Source organism: Meleagris gallopavo, chromosome 8 (assembly GCF_905368555.1).
Source record: "Meleagris gallopavo chromosome 8, MGAL_WU_HG_1.1, whole genome shotgun sequence".
Taxonomy (NCBI): domain Eukaryota; kingdom Metazoa; phylum Chordata; class Aves; order Galliformes; family Phasianidae; genus Meleagris; species Meleagris gallopavo.
Window position 1 is genome coordinate 1982707 of NC_139411.1, and position 16364 is coordinate 1999070.

The window sequence follows — 16364 nt, forward strand, 5'->3', positions numbered from 1 at the left end:
GGAATCCTACAAAAGTTGCTCAAAGACAGATTGGAGGTGCAGATTAACTGAGTCACAAAATACACATGCACTGCTCTGGAACTCCATTTTGTGTGCTTTACCATGTCAAATAGATGATTCAAAGGATCACACCGCACAGGGCAAGAGGTAAGGCAAGGGGAAATGCTCAGCTTTGGTTAACCTTCTCGTTCCCACCTCCTTACAGTGCACTTATCACAACATTTTATTTATGTTCCTTGAACGTAATTAGTCTGTGTAACCTTACTCTCAAATAATCAGCATTTTTTGAACCTACGTGTGCATCGTTGACCTTATCACTAATTGAAGAGGTCGTCCTTTCTTCCTCTGGACATGTGTCTAACTGCTCATCCCCCATAACTGAATGCCTAAGACAACAGATGCAAGCTTCCATATATATTCATACCTGTCTTCAAGCCAATCTGCCTCAAGACCCGTCCATAAAATTACTATCTTGGTAAGGAAAAGGGGTGCAATACCTTACAGTGAAGTGTATCTGCTGGTTGTCACTGGAAAGCATACAGCATATTGCCTGTTGCACAAAGCCACATATCCCACGTCTACTGACAAATGCTCACTCTGGGTATTCCTCTTGCTTCCTTAGATGTGGTAGCAGAGCGTAGAAAATCTCTAAAAATGTAGAGATGTGCAGCTCTCTTGAGATTTACTGTAATTGAGCTTTCAGCAAAAATGTGTTCAGTCATCACCCTACAGGCCCCCAACACAAGTCTAAACCACATTTGTCTGCAATTACAGAGCCCAGCGCTAAGGTTTCATAAACCACAGTAAAACCAAGGTTCTCAAGTATCAGTGGAGGAGAATCGAAGCACTGATCTTAGTGCTAGTAGCGTCTCTGAAAATTCCCCTTCACTTGCTTTGATAAGAAAATCATGGTGGAGTTTACAGAATTCTGATATTGAGCACTTTTTCAGGTTAGTTCACCCATAGTGCATTTCCAAAAGCGGATCAAGAATCCACAGCAGGAGAAAAGCTTGGTGTGAGAAATAAAAAGAGGAATTACTTCAGGTCTGCTCTCAGATCGCTGTGCAGTAGGGTAAGTGCCCTTCTCAGCTATGCCCAATCGTCACTGCAGGGAACTGGCATTGCTAGCTCATATAGTTGAAGACTAGCTCTCCCTCAGAACAATCTCAGACCTCTCTCCAAGGAACACCTAACACAGCACAATTTTTGAGACTTCATATCAGATATAACCAGGCACATCTTACCCAAGTTAAGTATTTTCAATTCCTCTCCTCTCTGTAAAAAACTGGTTTGCGTTGGCTGAACAACAGAAACTCAGCAAAACAGCAAACAAGAAAATGATTCACTAGATAAATGAAAGCAAACATTAGCAATAGTATATATTCATTTCTCAAAACAGTTTCAATGCCTAAAGGCTTTGCCGTGGGCGCAGCAGAAATGATACACCATAATTGTTGTTTCTGAAAGTCCCCAGATCTCATTATTGGCACTAAAAGTATCGCAGTATTTTACTAAACTGAATTAGTGAGCTATTCTTGCTGGAAGCAGCAAAGTGCTAATAGCTTGTTGTTACAATATTCTACACACAAAACCCAGGGCTTTCACAGACAATGACTAGCTACACTGCTGGTTAATACTGACCACTGTACAATACTGCAGTTTTCAAAGGAAAACACTGATTACTATTTGCCTAAAAGCATGCCTAACAAAAGCTAGGATTTTAGTTAAGTTATGGGTATTATGTATGTGGTTAAACCTTTCCATTCCTTTAAAAATCAGCATTGATCGCTCTCTACCAAGCAGCAGTATCTCAGCCTCAATTGAAGCAGTTTTAAGTTACTGGCAAAAGACAAACCAAAATCAGAGTTTCTTAAAATGGAAAAGGGCACGTTGTCTTCACAAGCATTCCTATGATGCCAAAATCCCACCGTTCTGGATTCCATAATGGTAAGATTCCTGTGCCCAAAGGAAGCATAGTCAATTTGACCTAAGGGAAGAAACATAAAATATAAAATATTATAGTCCTGATATATAAGCATGAGGAAAAAAATGTCTAGACAAGCACATTTAATGCATGTTTTCAAAGCAACAATAGAGTAGTATTTAATTCCTCAATAAAAACTACTTCCCCTCATAATTGGCCTCCGCAAACTGCACAGAAATGAAATAAAAATTCCTTTTTTAACAGGTTTCATTTTTCTCAGCTCAGTAGATACTATATTTAATCTTTTCTAAAAATAATTCTAAATACAAAACTACACTTTGATTTTGAAATTATTATTTCAGGTGGATAGAGAGAAATGAACTCGATTTTACTGAACCATCCCCGTATCATAAAGTAATAACTAACTAGAGATCAGAAGGATGTCTGTTTGTATGAGTAACATTGTTTGAGATGTTAGTTTTATCTGGTTTGCATCACACTAAAACCAAGATATTCCCATTCAACCCTCAAAACAGGCGTTGAATTTATTTCAGTAGTCAAGGGAATTAAATAAAATGAACTTTAAGAAATCAAAATGTATCCAACAAAAATAGGCTGTGGTAGTATTTTCAGCAAGTTCAATTCACACCTCCTTTGGACAGACTAAAGTTTAAACAGGCAATGTAAAAAATTCTCTTCATCTCATTTCTACTCATATTCCACTTAATGATTAGCACTATCATTTACAAGATCAAATTGGGAAATTCAGTCACATCAAACACCTTCTTTTCAGTAACTTCAAGTTATCAACTTAACTAGAACAAACATGAAGCCACAACAAGTCAAAAAACTGAAATTAAAACATCTAAAAACAAGCTATAGACTTTACTAAAGAATAGCATGGCTTTGTACTCATTTTCACTTCTCTCCTCCCAGCATGAGTGAACATATGGATTTGTCTGTGACTCAGGCCACACAAGATACAACATTCAGAGCAGTCACTGCCAGGAAAAAAGGCTTCCCCCATCACCAACATCCCCCACATCCACGTACACATTGGTTGGACTTCAGGAACTTCACTTTGGAAACATGGAAAAGACCAGAATCACTGAAATCTTTTAGATGAAAAATGACATCATGGTATTGTAGAATGGTTTGGGTTGGAAGGGATCTCAAAGATCATCAAGCTCCAATCCCAGAGCCCCTACTTTCACTGTGTCTGTACTACTGCTGATACAGCCCTAATGCTAGAACAGATGTGTTACTACTTGCCTTTGTTAGAAATTCTGTCATTAGTTCACCACTTACATGCTGGATTTACAGCAGTTGAAATCTGCTTAATAGCTGACAACTACTTTGGCTGCTTTTTTGTGATTACTTTTACTAGTTGTTTAAATTTACATTGCTCTTTTCTCAGCTTGCAGAAATATTTGTCTGCTTTATCTGTTGGCACAAACTATTTCTTCCCCAGAGAAAGATGAGTGAATGAGCATGAAAGGGATATGTATGAAGAACAAACATTAAATTTTGCCCAGAGCTTGTGGTTTAGTCTTGCATGATCAGCTGTGGGTCCAGAGTGCTGAACATGCGGGATAGACTGCATCAAAATAAATGCTAAAGGAAACAGAGGAGAAGTTATTCACCCTTTCCGTTATCAGAAAGAAGAAGAAAAGAGAGAAGAGAGAGAGAAACAGACAGCTTGGAAACCGCATCACTGAACACTCATGATGGATTTTCTATGATGGACTCAGCTGGGGCTTCCTGAATGGAAGTGACTTTCTGATTCTTGCAGCTGCACAGTGTGTCACCCTTCTGCCCTTACAGATGTCGCGATGGTTATAGCAAGCAAATACAATTCAACTATCAAACCTTGCGTCACTCTCGAGTCTGGTCCTGATGGACGTTATTTCCTCCTCGGGCAGCCAAAAAGCACATTCCACTGACACTAGCAGCCACTGAGGAGATAAGTGAGTATTTCCTGGCAAGTGTTTCCAGTCACCTGTAAATGATGCTTTGGAGAGAGAACAACGCAGGCAGGTTGGAATACCACGTAGAAATGTGGCATAATGGTTCCACAGAGCCTTACAGGCTCTATGCCAAATGTAAATAGGCCTGTATTCTAGCCTCAGCAAGTCCAGAAATGTTCAAACCCCAGCAGAACAAACCTCCCTGGACCACCCTGCATTAAAGGCAGTGGTACAGCAGCCTGATCAGTGGCCAGAATTACAAGTGTGGAAGCAATTGCTCTTGCTAAAGAGCTGTATCCCAGCCTGGAAACGGGAAAAATAATGGCAATGTGAACTTTGCAGCACCAGCACAGCTGGGCATGTCTCTGTGCACATAACCATCTGTGACAGCACGCGTTCGTTGCTCTTATGTAAAGCGGCCTTGGACTTTTCCATAGGCCTGTTCAACTCAACCTTCGTAGTTATCTCTTCACCAGCCTGAATCCAGAACCCAACTGCATTACTCTCATTTATGGCATGGTTGACTGTCACAAGTCACTCTCAAGTGCTCAGAACTCCTACAGTAGTACAGACCAACACAGTGCTACTGAGGTTGTCATCATTAGCACAACCTATCGGGCTGGTACCATAGCCAGCTGCTGGCTGAACTTAGATCAAGCACACTGCGCAAGACCAGCACTGTTACGTGGCACATCTGGTTTTAACTAGCCTTGTTTCGTACTAACTACAGACAAGCCTCCACGAGCAGAACAGATATTAGAAACAGAGAGGCAGACTCAGCGGTCCTGTCTTCCAACTCATGTTTTTACTGCCTAGAGTCTCTACAAATAAAGATAACAACTAACATTTAACTCAGGAATGACCCTTTGTAGATGGCTTGGTACCTGTCAATTTGCATAGAAATCACACACAGAAATAGACCTGGGCTATCAGACGATATACCTAAAAGGCATAGGGCATAATATAGACAAGACAGGTCTGAAAAACATGAGCTAATCACGCAACAAAACCTTGTACTAGTTAAAATCTGATGGCACAGCAAATGATACAGATACACTTATGTCCCGCTCAGGAAATAAGAACCAGAAGTTGGGCTCTTCTATTGTTATGTTCCTGTGATGCTTCTTGCTTAAAGTGCACTGTGGAGCCAAACAGAATTTGCTCCCAACCTTGTGTCATTCCATCCTACATAATTTGCTACTGATAGCTAACATGAAGTGAACGTGGCAGCAGGTTGTGTTCCAAGCAACACGCTTATCCATCCACCTGAATTAATTTATGTGACTGCCATCAGCATCTGCAATTTCATCAGCTAAGAATAAAGACAGGAACTTTCAGTGCAACGCTACAGGGCATCGGCTGATCATGGGTCGGTGTCAAGAAAGAACATACCCTCCTTCTACACTATTATACAATTACAGGATTTTTATCTTCATTTGAAGCGTCTGGTATAAATCAGCAGTGTGGGCAGGATACAAGATTAGATGGGTCATTGGGTCTTTCCTGATACAGCAAATAATTTGCTCCGCATCAAGCAAAGCACAACTTTTTTTTTTCTCCCCCAATTCCAGTAACTCCATTCAACAGTTTCAATTCCCTTGTATTGTTTCTGTGCAGCCTCCTTTGTGTCAATCACCAAGCAGAAGCTAATCATCCAAAAATGTCTTTTCCACTTCCCCATCTACTAAACAGGACTCGGCAAAGAGATTAAAAAGCTAAACTCAGCAACTTGTTCTGGCTCTCCTCATCTCATTCTAGTCACCAAGGGGTAATTCCTTTTGCTTCAAATATAAAGAAACATTTATAATGGAGTTTATTTAGACCTTCCTGCTTTAAGTAAGCAAGTTTTTAATCTATCACATACATTCCTGTAATGTAGGTTTGATGTTAATGGGTTGTAAAGTGGGTAATAATTTTCTAACTGACCTCTTCAATCAGATTAGATCATATTATTGACCATGCTGTTTGTTTTATAACCACAATCATATTGTGGAAGAACATCTCTTGCAAGTAGCACATTTGTAAGTGCCCATTAAGGCAAAGGATGACAAGTCTGCATGTTTGGCACTTTTTTAATATTTCTTTCTACCTTGCTGGCAGTATTCCCATCAACATCCTAAAGCTATCCATTTATGTGTCTCTGGGTTCCACTGTCTGAGGTGTTTTTTTTTTTGCTTTGAAAAGATGGCATGCTATGAAAGCTACAAAATCAAAACATGCAAACACGTTGAATTTTAAAAGCAAGTACCAGGCATTCCTTCATTTTTGGTCACTGCAATTTCTTCTTAAGAGTAAACACTGGACACTGCTTCGTGGTGATATTTAGAAGGAATTAGTCAAACAAATATTTGGAAGAATATGACCATTCTTGTGCTCCTTTCAGCCCCCGCATATCTGTCTGCATTAGCACACTGTAAGACTGATGACAAAAGGCTCCTTCAAACATCACATATGACTCATTTGCGTGTGCATTCAGTTGCTGCATTTAGCAGAGATTTTTGAGGTCTTCAACTCTTCAACTGCAGTGATAACTCATGGTCTGGCACAAGACTGGGACTGAAATTGATCCAGTACGTCCCTGAGCCCCCAGGGGTTAAGTCAGCTGAAGAATCTTTCCCATCCCAAGTTTTGCAGAAAGTGGTTACGCTTTCCTTTTTCATAGCTCATCAGACAAATGATACAAGTACAACATATAAATCAGAAAAAGAGCAGTGGAGAGAAGTAGACAAACAGTCTGGGAAATGCCTTTGCTGCTAGAGGAAACAGAGCATCAATTTCTGTCATCAGGCCCTCCAGTCTGACTGTGGCAAAAACACTTTTCTCATAATTTGTCAATTGTTCCTCTTCTAAAAGGAAGGTAATATCTTCCCTCACATGCAGTTTTGTCCATCAAATTTTCAGTTTTTTTTTTCAAGGAAAGCTTTATGATCATTTGCTGTTCAACATAATGGGGTTCTAAAATTAACTGTAGGTAATAGAAGCGAAACTAAAGATTTCAGTCTCAAGACACGAGGATCCCAGCTAAAACAGATGCAGTATCTATGATGGGCAAGTAAGGGAAAAGGAACCCTGTCTTCCATTTTCACTTTATTACACTTCACTGAGTCTCCAAATTGTGTTTCAGAGTTGCAATTCAAATGATAAACACAGCAAAGTAAAAGCAAATGCCAGAATGCAGTAGTGGTGTCAGCTACACATTATTCTTTTCTAGCTGTTATTTCTAGTAATCAACTGAGATGTTTTCCTTCAGTTCAATGAATATAAATATACAGAAATTTTCTCTGTTCCTCGCATGCTTTTTTCTGACAAAGATTTCTACAGCGGGTTTGCTATGAAACGACTGGTGCTGAGTTCTTAGTTTTTTATTACAAACGTCTTCTTTCTATATCATATAAAGATTTACCACAGTCGGAGTAACTTTTTCAGGATTGTCAACACAGGATAAGATTCTAACTCTTGCTAAATCTGTTAGTAAATCCTTACTGAATTTTAATGCAAAGTAACTTGGATAATCTTCACCCTGCAGTAACTTCTTCAATTAGCCTGAGCTCTTATGCACCTAAATTACCCAATACAATTTGGATTTATAGAATGCTTTTCTTCACTATGTACCCAGAGATTACAGTGATCCTAGGAAGACATCAATTAAGTGTTAAACTGAACAACTGGATTGCAGCCCAACAACTGCTTATTGCTATCAGTTTATTTAAATTAGGCTGCAATATGTTGATTTTTTTTTTTTTTTAAGAAATGCAAACAAGATGTGAAATGTAGATAGAAGTGCCAAAAGCATTAATTTCTAGCAGAAATATCTGACAAACTGTCATATACGAGAAAGTACACAAGAAAGACAAGGAGCTGTTGGAGAGGATCCAGAGAAGAGCCACAAAGATGATCAGGGGACTGGAGCACCTTCCCTGCAAAGACAGGCTGAGGGAGCTGGGCTTGTTCAGCCTGGAGAAGAGAAGGCTGAGGGGTGACCTCATTGCAGCCTTTCAGTACCTAAGGGAAGCCTACAAACAGGAGGGGAGTCAACTCTTTGAAAGGGGAGATAACAACAGGACAAGGGGAAATGGTTTGAAGTTGAGGGAGGGAAGATTGAGGTAGGATGTCAGGGGGAAGTTCTTTACCATGAGAGCGGTGAGGTGCTGGAACAGCTGCCCAGAGAGGCTGTGGATGCCCCGTCCATCCCTGGAGGTGTTCAAGGCCAGGTTGGATGGGGCCCTGGGCAGCCTGGTCTGGTATTAAATGGGGAGGTTGGCAGCCCTGCCTGAGGCAGAGGGGTTGGAGATTCATGATCCTTGAGGTCCCTCCCTACCCAAGCCATTCTATGATTTTGTGATATTCAAGTCGCCTTCTTTCTAGGAGCAATATTGCTATGTTATCACCATGCTGCACTCAAGTGACCCATTGCTCTAGGGTGACAATTCCATTCCCATTGCTAGGATCAGGTGCAGCAATTTTTGGGGGATACTCAGTGTCTACAACTTGCCATCCTTCACCATTGTTTCATATACTCTTTAAGTATTAGATTAATGATAGATTAAAATAAACAAAAAGTAAAGCAAACTTTTCCTCCCCTCAAAAGATCAAGTATCTTCTGCTTGAGAGCAGCTGATGCTCACACTCTGCTAGACTGCCACAGCAGGGAAAAAAAGGCTCAAGTCTATGCTGAAGAGTTGATTTGAAAAGATCCCTATCTTGGTATACGACAAAACATATCAACTATAAATGTCAGAAATAGCAAAGCTTCCATTTCAAGTAAATTTACTATGATTTGATGCTAAAGAAACATTAGTCTGTAGATTCAAGCACCACTCGAGTACTGAAACTTTTCTGTGTTATATACTGTAAAGCTGCTTCGAGTCTCTGCTTGAAGCTATTTTGCTCTACAAAAGATATGCTTAAACAAACTTTTGACATTAATTTTACTTTTTTTCCCCTCCAAAACTACAGATTACAAAAGCATTATTACACATTCAGATTCCCTGGGTTTTCCACCCATTTCCTAAGACCTAATGCTGTAGAGTTGCTTAAGAGCTTCTTTCCTCTCACTCTCTTCCCACTCTTCCAAGGTTAGAATACCCAGACCAGATATTTCAAAACTTTCCAAGCGGCTTTGATAGTCCTATTTTACCAGTCAAAAACCACTCATGAAAATAGCACAATTAACCTACAGATGTGGTTTTCCAAAATTAAAATATATATGTAATTAAAGTGTACGTTATGAATATGGTGGTTTATAATCAGAATAAATTGATTTTAGAGTCTGTAGCACAGCAAGAAGCAATTATTGTACTTAGCATCTGACTTAGTCATTGAACCGACAGCTCCATACCAGGAATTGGAGTTCTATGTTGCAGAGACTTTTGGTGATGGTAACTTGATCTTAAAAGCCTCTCTTCAGCTCTCCCAGGTCAATACTTTCCTGTGAAAAGAAAAGATCAGCAAAACTGGGTGGTTACAAACCTCGCTCAAATGTAAAGAAAAAACCTTCACAGACAACATACCAAGACTATAAAATTAAAGAATGAACTCTAGCTAAATAAAGTAATGGTCCTCAAGTGGAAAGACAAAACACAATTAGAATTCACATAGTTATTTCAAGATCAATATTCTTCTACTGATTTGCTGAGGAGGCTTTTATGAAATTTAAGCACAGTTCACTTTTAAATACTCTTACCGCCAAAGGGTATGGTAAGCTGTATTAATTTCTTTCCTTTAAGCAATTCGGCAATCTAATTATTGATTTATAAAAGTGCTTTGGAAAAAAAGGAAGGAAGATGGAATCTATATTTTACCATTCTACAGCATGTGTTGAAAGGCTCAGTAACTCATACCATCACAGTTAACAAAGATCGTGACACTTGGAGACATACTGGAAAGGAATCAAAACCAAATATGAATTATTTTCCCCTCAAATTGAATATATACACAGATAGGTATCAAGGTTCACCAAGACAGCACCCAGAGCTAAATGCACTTCTGAGGTTAAGTCCATCTTCCCAATGTAATCTGTGCACCATACGGGTGGAGGTGCAAGTCTGGAGACTGAAGCGAGAGGAGGGCAATAGCTTGAGTGCTAAGTGATAGCAGTATAACTGCAGTTAGCTAGAGGCACAGAAGAAATGAAAGGATAAAGAATCAAACTGCCCTGCTACCACACAGATTAAAAGCTGTGTCTTTACACGATGATGCCCAGTATTTTCCAGCCCTATTTACAGTATGGGTATCCAAAACAAAATTTTCTACATGATTGTCTGGAATGAATTTTCTTAGGGACAAGGATTGAGACTCAGATGGAGTACAGTGTGGAAGTTGTACAAGCTCTTGCTTGTGGACCAATAACCAGAAAAGACTTAGACTCATACAAACAGACAGCTCGAGCAGAGAGGATGAAAATCCCCTAGAATATTGGTAGGAATCCTTCAGAATATTTGTTAACATTCAGTTCTGAGGATGGCCTGACTCCTTGGAAAGCACCTAAGGATACTAACTGTAATATCATTAAAAGATGTAAGGAGATAACTAAAGATATACTCCTTTCAGATCATCTTACTCCCTTCTGAAAGAGAATAACAGACAAATAGGTATTTTTTAAAAGAAAAACATCCTATTTTTTTTCCTTGCCATCTGTTAATTATTGAATTATCGAGCATTCGTGGCTGACGAATATCTTCTAAGTTGCTCTTAACACTATGCATAAGGACAAAAATCAGTAATCACCACGAACTAATTCTACTTTGCTACCCTGTGCTATTTCCTCCTAAATTGTTCTAATGGATAAATTGAAGAAATCATACCATTTTCTTTTTTATTCTTTTAAGCGTATCCAAGGCAGGCTATTTTATCAGCTTGTCTACAACATTCATTCTAACTTGCTTTAACCTAGAATGGACACATCTTCACTTTCTAAAGTAAATACCATTCCTTTAACCTCAAAGAAGACCTTCAGCAAAAAGGAAAAGAAAACAACAATAAGAAAAGGTCTCTGAAATTTTCAGCATGAGCAATGTAGATAACACTGCAATTCCTGAAGCATACATTTACTTGAGATTTTTGCATCAAGAATTGAGACTCATTAAATCTAAATCTTTAACTGGAACTCTGCAAATCCCAGGGGAAAAATAAATAAACGGGACGCTGAGAGAGCATCAAGTGAAACTTCCAGAGATATTTACTCTGATCTTCTACTCTTCCAGAAATGCGTGGCTTTGTTCGCAGCAAACACAACACACTGAATTGTGTGGACCAACATGTGATAAACTCATGTCATAAGAAATTAAGAAAAAAAAAATTAAAAAAAGAGAAAGAACTTTTAAGGAATGCTTGGAGTACTTCAAGCCAGTGCTTTGTGTCAAAGCTAAGTTTGCCAATACTTTTGAAAAGAGACATGAGCATTGAAGTTTCCCCAAGAATAAAAAGATTTTCACAGCAGATTAATTCTCAAAATAAACAGTGGACTGATTCCTTTTTGAAGTCTGCCAGGAAAAAGGCAGAGAAAACTTGTTTTCTATTAATGATTTACATTATTAGCACATTTACAGTACCCAAACATCAAGTTAACACATAATACATGAAAAAATGTTGTAGTAATACCTAATAATTCAGCAAAAGAATGGCATATATATATATATTTAGACATATATATATATTTAGACAATCCTGACCATTACACTGTTCATCCCGTCATTAGCTATCAGAAATCGGTAATTTTAATTTGATACAGTGTGCAAACTTAATACTCTGTGCCTGATTGAACCCTTTATGACCTACTGCATTCTGTATGGGTGAACGTACTCATTCCTTCTGACAGATGCTGTTTTTTGTTTTGTTTTTAATAAAACACCACTGAGTACTCTGAACTCTTTTCTCTATTCCACCATTTTTTAGCAAGTTTTGATGAGAAAGAAATAATTTATGACCGTTTCTCCCATTACTCACAGAGGCTAAGTCCTCTGGGAATAGGTAGATGCCCCACAGTTGCAGTAATGGGTGGGCTGGAGCAGAGTCTGATGCCAGAGAGCTTCTCCTGTGTTATGCAAGAAAAAAATGAGTGCTCCTCTCCTGTCTGACTGGCAGGTTCTGGGCTCCAGATCCCTGTAGCTTCCTTGCATTACAGCAGCAAGAAAAGAAATAATGCCTAACCTTTGCTGGCAGATAGGTGCATAAACAAAACCCCAGATCTCAATAAGCAGCAGCATTCTGAAAGGAGAGATAACAGTAGTTGCGGAAATTGATAATTTTGCAGGTTTTATTTAGGAAGGAGGCACCATCCACAGCTTAGTTTTAATCTGCTTTGGAGAAAAACTGTATTGCTTTTGGCATCAGATAAATACAAAAAGGAGACTGAAGAGATTAATTAGTTTTAGTTTACTGAATGCCCTTCATTATTATTGTTGGAAAAATGCACTTAGGCAGCTAATAAGGAAAGTATTTTAACTCTAATGGACATAAACATTGTATTAGGTTTTGGCATCAGAAAATGGAAGCAGAGTTGTCGTAAGGCTGGCTGACATATTAAATACTATCTTCTATTCTTCCACATTATAAATGTTAATTGAACAACAGAAGACATCAATATACCAGGGAAGTTCCTCTCAAATATTAGCAACTTTCCCTGGTGACCCTACAGTACTGGATAGGTGAACAGCTGCTCAGGAGTGCAACCATTATGAATTTTATTCCACTTAATAGCAGATGCAGGAAATTGAAGGTTATATTACAGATCAATACACAGGCTAAGGGAACCTGACAACCACTGGTTAGAATCTGAAGAATAGATGGCATTAATTAATTCACTGAGTTGTTAGAAAAAAAGAAAAACTTTTTTTTTTTTCCAACTGAGACAGACTAGAAATGCTCTGCTCTGAAATACAATATTGATTAATGAGAAAAGCAGCCTCAGTTATAAGTATGCCTCCATTGTAAGCCTTGTAAATTCTATTTAAGAAGCCACTTAAAGAATTCTTGGCTATTTTCTTTTGATCCTCAGACTTTCAAGTGGCAAAGTAGTACTGAGTTGTAGTGAATGAATTTTCTATGTTAATAATAATCACTCTACTTTGAAAAACTATATTTCACTTACGCATGTGTGATATATAGAGAGCACTGCTAATCATTTTCATATATTCCCATTATCCTAACTCTGAAACTCTAACTTTGAACACCAACAGCATGTGAGAAATTAGTTACAAGTCCTACATATGCTTGGAGTTTTTAAAACTCATCACTTGAGAATTACACAGCAGAAGTCCAGCACACTAAAAAAGCATTAGAAGACAGCTTTGGCCTCTGGATGAGCTCATACACTATAGGCATGTAAACAGTTATTTCTGTAACAGGGATTAGCAGGCATTAACTACAGAGTACTGCACAAAGGATGCTAAAATAGGCTCATACAACAATTTATTATCAGGGTCCATTAATGAAAGCATGTATTGAGTCTAAAAGCGAAAGCTGCTTTGAGGGGAAAATTAAAACACAGGTTGGCTAGGAAGACTGGAATAGCTTTGATGAGGGGCAGCTGCTGCATGGCTGGTTGACGGTAAGCTCTGTGCAGGCAAACTACTGGGTCCCCTACTGCAAAATAAAAGTTGCAATCAAGAGGTAGAAAAAAAAGGCAAAAAGGGATGATTAGCACACCAGCCACGGTCACTTCCCGTGAGAATGTGCCAAAAGTACAATATCAGAATTTGCAGCTGTAAGGCCATGGGAGCAACGGAATGAGAACAACAGAAAACGTGTCTTTTTGTCACATTTTGGGGTGCTGAGGTCAGTGCTTTGGGGGGACACAAAAAGGGGAATGTTGAACTGTTTAGAATACACATGTAAGAAAATTCACATCACCACCACCTACCTTAAAAGAAAACGTATAAACATCTCCCTATTCCTCAGTATTTACCTTAATAAATGAAGTCTTACCTTCTCGTTCACTGAACGTGTCTGCTGCTTGTTCCTACAGCACTACTCATCCTTGCCTCCAGACCTTCCCACAGCTCAGGGCAATCTTCTGCAAAACTGGTTTCTAGCTATCAGAAGGCACCACTGTCAGGAGTAACTCAGGAAGACTGCTCTGTATCTCTGCACAGCACTTAATGCTCAGGTGTAAAAACATACCCAAAAATACAATGACCTGGGGAGGAGAGGAAAGGAAAGAGGCTCACTCATTAAGCTTGTTCTCAATGAAAGTTGTCCCTTAAGCCATTACTTAATTGTCTTCCAAAGTGAACAAGAACCAATTTTGCCTTCAGTGAAAGGAGATAATACCACTTGTTCCAGCAGATAAGCAGCCTCTCTACCTGATCAAACCAGTCACAAATCAGGGCCTCCAGCCTTAAAGCTTAATGACAAGACATAAACCAGCAAAGGAAAAATAGCATTAGTCATTCTGACTTGATCTTTATGAAGTGCTGGGGGAACTCTCTGTATGCATTATCAAAGATAGAACTAAATACGAACAACACCATTAATGCCTTGCCATTCACCAGAGAAAATCAGCAGAAATTGTGTATATACACCTCATACTTAAAGAGGGACATGAAATAATTAGCTGCCTGCTAGACACCCTTTGCACTCAGCTTATTGGATCTTACATTTTTCCTATCTTACAGCAGTGGTTAAAGTAGCTCTCATTAACAACAGACCACATAACCAAAAACTGTTCCACGAATAGGCTCATCTACATCAGCTCGTTTTCTGCATCCCAGCATAAGCAACCAGGATTTTTTGACTCCCTTCTCCTGATCTTCAGAGCTAGGCAAAACCTTCCCAGATCAGTGCTTCTACTTCCCCTCTCCAAACACACCAGCACAGGATACAAAACAAGCAGGACAGAGCATCCTCAACACCTGACATCCTTCCATTCACTCACGCTGACACCTATTCACAGCCTGAAAAGAACATTTCCACCATGTCTTCTCCTTCAGGACTACCACTACAGACAGCTATCTATAATTTGCTGACAAAGCCTGGTGCATTTCCTCCTCCCGAGACCATTATTTTATCCTATTAGCTTTGTTTCTACTGCAGTCTGAAGTTCACACATTCTGTGCAGCATTTCCCCTAAAAACACAGATATTCTAGCTGTTCCATAGACTATTTACTCTTCTGTCTGCTATGTGACTCCTTGGCCTCCAATTTTCCCATCCCCTGCACATCCTCCTCTCCCTCACACTCCCATACCTATCATCCTATCATTGATTCTTAGAGATAACTGATAAAAAAGAATCTTGTGGGACTATCACCTTAATGTGGACTTGTTTATGTTCTTTTGACGTATGAAGAAGGATTTCTTCTGCTCATCATTACTTTTAGAAATAGCATGCATATGTAAAGGAAAAAAACTCAGAATAAAGAGGGAGCAGGAACCTTCTGAAGTGAAGGACTGGATCAAGAATGAAGAGGAGAACGCTTGCACTTCAAATACTCCTGCTAGAGCAGAATCACTTGCAGCTGAACCTCACAGATACTTCAAAATATAATTTAAAACTAGAAACAAAGCACAAAAATGATAGGCTAGGCGCGATTAGCGATCGATTATTATTTTAAACTCCAGAAGTAATTCTGCTGTATTGATCTTCTCTATCTGAGCATCCTAGAAGGAAATTGGTTCCAGCATTCTCTCTTGGGGATGAGCAGCAGGGTGACCATCCAATTAAACTTCAAGGATAGTATTCCCAAGAGCCTGGCATGTTAGTATCTTATTACTGTTAAGCAACAGATACCACATCTGCAAGATGCCATTCAACAGTCCTTCCATAACCATAAGTTTCCTGTAATTTTGGCCAGGTTTTCCAGACTTGCCTTTGATTTTATCAGAAGCCATCTGGTAATTGTCTTTTCAAGTTGCGTTTTTATTTAGATTGCGGGGGTTTTAATGTTATTATTACTGCCAGTAGCCCGTATGACTCACAGTCACCCTAATGAAAGAACACTCATAGAATCACAGAACTGTATGGGTTGGAAGGGATCTCCGAGACCATCGAGTCCAACACCCCTGCAAAGCAGGCCCCCTACAGCAGGCTACACACACAGGCGTCCAGGCAGCTCTTGAATATCTCAGAGAAGGAGAAACCACAACCTCCCTGGGCAGCCTGTTCTGTCACTCTCACAATGAACAAGTTCCTTTGATATTGGTGTGGAACTTCCTATGCTCAAATTTTTGGCTGTTTCCCCTTGTTCTGTCCCCCCAGACTGCTGAAAAGAGGTTGGCCATGTCTCTTTGACTTCCACACTTAAGATAAATTTATCAGCATCAATAAGATCACCTCCGAGTCTCCTGTTCTCAAGGCTGCACAGACCCAGGTGTGAAGTGGATGAGGGTTCCAAGCATCTCTACATAGCTTTACCAACTGTTTTAAGCAGTGTCAGTCATGTTCTTTTTTGGAGCTCCAGACTCTTTTATGTCTACTACTTGTTCTTTGGTATCCTTTCTAAAAAACTTAGTAAAGATAGTATCTCCCAGTGTACTA

The 16364-nt window shown here is 39.3% G+C and overlaps 1 long non-coding RNA gene across 1 annotated transcript in view; it reads right to left on the reverse strand.

Annotated features, from left to right (window-relative positions):
• The window catches only part of LOC146543827 (uncharacterized), a 32999-nt gene extending 23678 nt beyond the window's left edge, over positions 1-9321 (reverse strand). Inside the window, exons 1-3 of the long non-coding RNA XR_014884796.1 lie at positions 9230-9321; positions 1245-1987; positions 498-648 (exon numbers count right to left, since the gene is read on the reverse strand). This is a non-coding gene — a long non-coding RNA (uncharacterized LOC146543827). The remainder of the gene's footprint in view (positions 1-497; positions 649-1244; positions 1988-9229) is intronic.
• Positions 9322-16364: the final 7043 nt, after the last annotated feature.